We start from the raw sequence: 4533 nt of genomic DNA, 5'->3' as shown, positions 1-4533 counted from the left end.
TGTGTTTTGTAGGTTAAGATAGCAAGAGATCACATTTGATGCAATCCATGCATGTTAAGTTTGATTGGCATAAGAGCAAGAGCTTAAAGACAAAACCAAAGTTGGGCCACACTCCTTGTCAGTCCAGTTTCGTAAGTCACCTTGCAGGTCTCATTTCAGCAATCTGCACAACTCGGATGAGGAGACATTCTTCATAGAAGTTGTTCAATTGGGTGTCTAGTATAACATATCCAAAATGCAGCCCAATTGAACAAATGTGGAGTCCTTAGCCCGTCCAACACTGAACCATGCTCAGGAGGATTTGTAGCTGCCAGCTTTGAGCCTTGTCTCCTCCTTTAAGCCATGTGCCTCACCCATGCTGCAACTGACTTTGGATCCAACATAATGAGTGAAGTGGGGAGGCATTCCAGCTATGAAATTCTAAAGGAGCAAGTTGGTACATGCTGGAGTTATTATAGAGAAAGCATGTGCATGCATGTAAAGCAAAGAAATGAAATGAAGTCAATTCCAGTCTCTGTTCGGCTGCCAACTTGCAAGGCCCAAAACGCACACTTCTACTGCTCCGATGGGAATACTTTCTTCATAGAAGTTGTTCCAATGGGTGTCTAGTATAACATATCCAAATTTGAGCACCATTGGATACGTTTTGAAACCTCTGACCTTCCTACACCAAGGCTGGTTCAGAAAACTCGTTTTTCAGCAACCAAAAGGCAACCACATGGGTTGGCAACCAAAAGGCAACCACATGGGTTGGCAGCAAAGGCAGCCACAACTGATCACCTTTGAACCCATGTGAAGATGCTTGAGGTGCAGCAGCAAAAGATGAAGGATGGTGTGGGAATCCATCATGATGTTCCTTCCTCTTAGCCCTATAAATAGAGAAGCCTTCAAGCTTCAAATCACACCCCAAGGGGGGAGCTCTCAAACACTTCTCTAGAGCTCCCTTCCCTTCTCTCCCTCAAATTCTCTTAGTTTCTCTTTCTAAGTTTTCAATTGTTGTAATGAAATTCTGAAATTCTGATTAAGTTTTTCTTAGTTTCACTTTACTTTTCATTGTAATGTACATTCTTTCTTAAGTTTCAAGTTTAATTAGTTTCCAAGTTTCAATTATGGTTTTTGTTCTTATTCATTATGCTTATAAGTTAATAGGCTAGTTTGAATGATTGATCACCATTTAGGCTTGCATGTTAGCTATCTTGGTTTGAATTAAGAGTAGACACCATGCTTTAATTCGAATTGAACTATGAATAAGAAGAGTATGTATGGACATTCGACAACAGGGATTAGATACATGCTTGGTTGTTTAAATTATTCTTCTATGCTTAATGGGTTCCTAATGCTTAGTTTTAGGTTAGACAACAAATGATCAAATTAGGGAATTAGGAACACAAGGTTATGACCAAACACCATGGCTTAATCATACTTTAGCAAGAATCAATCCGTTAATCTAATTGAACTTGGGAACTTATTTGCTTGAGTTATTTCATTCTTTCTTGTTTTATTTATTTTCTTTTTCATTTCTGTTTTGTGTAGGGAAAATGAATTGGATCATTCAATCACCAATCCTCGTGGGATCGACCTCGCACTTACATATGCTATACTACCAAACGGCTCGTGCACTTGCGAGTATCACAAGTTGAGGATGCAGTTGAAACCATTTTGGTGCAGCTGAATCGAAGCAACATTGGGCTCGATCCGAAATCAATAGGTGTTCCAAATTGGACAATTCAAGTTCAACGGCAGTTCGTTCCTAATTGGAGCGGTCGGTGTATTCGATACTTCTAGCGATTGGATTTCACCCAAAACTCACCAAATGAGTCCTCCCACCGTATTATGATGTTGCACAAGTTTGGGGTTCGATCCGAAATCAATAGGTGTTCCAAATTGGACAATTGAAGTTCAACGGCAGTTCGTTCCTAATTGGAGTGGTTGGTGTATCCCATACTTCTAGCGATTGGATTTCACTTAAAACTCACCAAATGACTCCTCCCACCATATTATGATGTTGCCCAAGTTTTGGGCTCGATCCGAAATCAATAGGTGTGAGAAATTGGACAATTCAAGTTCAACGACAGTTCGTTCCTAATTGGAGGTGTATTCCATACTTCTAGCGATTGGATTTCACTCAAAACTCACCAAATGACTCCTCCCACCATATTATGATGTTGCCCAAGTTTTGGGCTCGATCCGAAATCAATAGGTGTTCCAAATTGGACAATTCAAGTTCAACGGCAGTTCGTTCCTAATTGGGGTGGTTGGTGTATTCCATACTTCTAGCGATTGGATTTCACTCAAAACTCACCAAATGACTCCACCTACCATATTATGATGTTGCCCAAGTTTTGGGCTCATTCCGAAATCAACAGGTGTTCCAAATTGGACAATTCAAGTTCAACGGCAGTTCGTTCCTAATTGGAGTGGTTGGTGTATTCCATACTTCTAGCGATTGGATTTCACTCAAACTCACCAAATGACTCCTCCCGCCATATTATGATGTTGCCCAAGTTTTGGGCTCGATCCGAAATCAATAGGTGTTCCAAATTGGACAATTCAAGTTCAACGGCAGTTCGTTCCTAATTGGAGTGGTTGGTGTATTCCATACTTCTAGCGATTGGATTTCACTCAAAACTCACCAAATGACTCCACCTACCATATTATGATGTTGCCCAAGTTTTGGGCTCGTTCCGAAATCAATAGGTGTTCCAATTTGGACAATTCAAGTTCAACGGCAGTTCGTTCCTAATTGGAGCGGTCGGTGTATTCGATACTTCTAGCGATTGGATTTCACCCAAAACTCACCAAATGAGTCCTCCCACCGTATTATGATGTTGCACAAGTTTGGGGTTCGATCCGAAATCAATAGGTGTTCCAAATTGGACAATTGAAGTTCAACGGCAGTTCGTTCCGAATTGGAGTGGTTGGTGTATCCCATACTTCTAGCGATTGGATTTCACTTAAAACTCACCAAATGACTCCTCCCACCATATTATGATGTTGCCCAAGTTTTAGGCTCGATCCGAAATCAATAGGTGTGAGAAATTGGACAATTCAATTTCAACAGCAGTTCCTTCCTAATTGGGGTGGTTGGTGTATTCCATACTTCTAGCGATTGGATTTCACTCAAAACTCACCAAATGACTCCTCCCACCATATTATGATGTTGCCCAAGTTTTGGGCTCGATCCTAAATCAATAGGTGTTCCAAATTGGACAATTCAAGTTCAACGGCAGTTCGTTCCTAATTGAAGTGGTTGGTGTATTCCATACTTTTTGCGATTGGATTTCACTCAAAACTCACCAAATGACTCCTCACACCATATTATGATGTTGCCCAAGTTTGGGGTTCGATCCGAAATCAATAGGTGCTGGAAATTGGACAATTCAAGTTCAACGGCAGTTCGTTCCTAATTGGAGTGTTTGGAGTATTCCATACTTGTAGCGATTGGATTTCACTCAAAACTCACCAAATGACTCCTCCCACCATATTATGATGTTGCCCAAGTTTTGGGCTCGATCCGAAATCAATAGGTGTGAGAAATTGGACAATTCAAGTTCAACGGCAGTTCGTTCCTAATTGGAGTGGTTGGTGTATTCCATACTTCTAGCCATTGGATTTCACTCAAAATTCACCAAATGACTCCCCCCACCATATTATAATGTTGCCCAAGTTTTGGGCTCGATCCGAAATCAATAGGTGTTCCAAATTGGACAATTCAAGTTCAACGGCAGTTCGTTCCTGATTGGGGTGGTTGGTGTATTCCATACTTCTAGCGATTGGATTTCACTCAAAACTCACCAAATGACTCCTCCCACCATATTATGATGTTTCCCAAGTTTGGGGTTCGATCCGAAATCAAAAGGTTCGGGAAATTGGACAATTCAAGTTCAACGGCAGTTCGTTCCTAATGGGAGTGGTTGGTGTATTCCATACTTCTAGCGATTGGATTTCAGTCAAAACTCACCAAATGACAACTCCCACCATATTACGATGTTGCCCAAGTTTGGGGTTCGATCCGAAATCAATAGGTGCGGGAAATTGGACAATTCAAGTTCAACGGCAGTTCGTTCCTAATTGGAGTGGTTGGTGTATTCCATACTTCTAGCGATTGGATTTCACTCAAAACTCACCAAATGACTCCTCCAACCATATTATGATGTTGCACAAGTTTTGGGCTCGATCCGAAATCAATAGGTGCGAGAAATTGGACAATTCAAGTTCAACGGCAGTTCGTTCCCAATTGGAGTGGTTAGTGTATTCCATACTTCTAGCCATTGGATTTCACTCAAAACTCACCAAATGACTCCTCCCACCATATTATGATGTTGCCCAAGTTTTGGGCTCGATCCGAAATCAATAGGTGTTCCAAATTGGACAATTCAAGTTCAACGGCAGTTCGTTCCTAATTGTAGTGGTTGGTGTATTCCATACTTCTAGCGATTGGATTTCACTCAAAACTCACCAAATGACTCCTCCCACCATATTATGATGTTTCCCAAGTTTGGGGTTCGATCCGAAATCAAAAGGTTCGGGAAA

This window comes from Prunus avium, chromosome 3 (genome assembly GCF_965620075.1).
Source record: "Prunus avium chromosome 3, drPruAviu1.hap1.1, whole genome shotgun sequence".
Taxonomy (NCBI): Eukaryota; Viridiplantae; Streptophyta; class Magnoliopsida; order Rosales; family Rosaceae; genus Prunus; species Prunus avium.
This window is presented reverse-complemented; position numbering follows the sequence as displayed.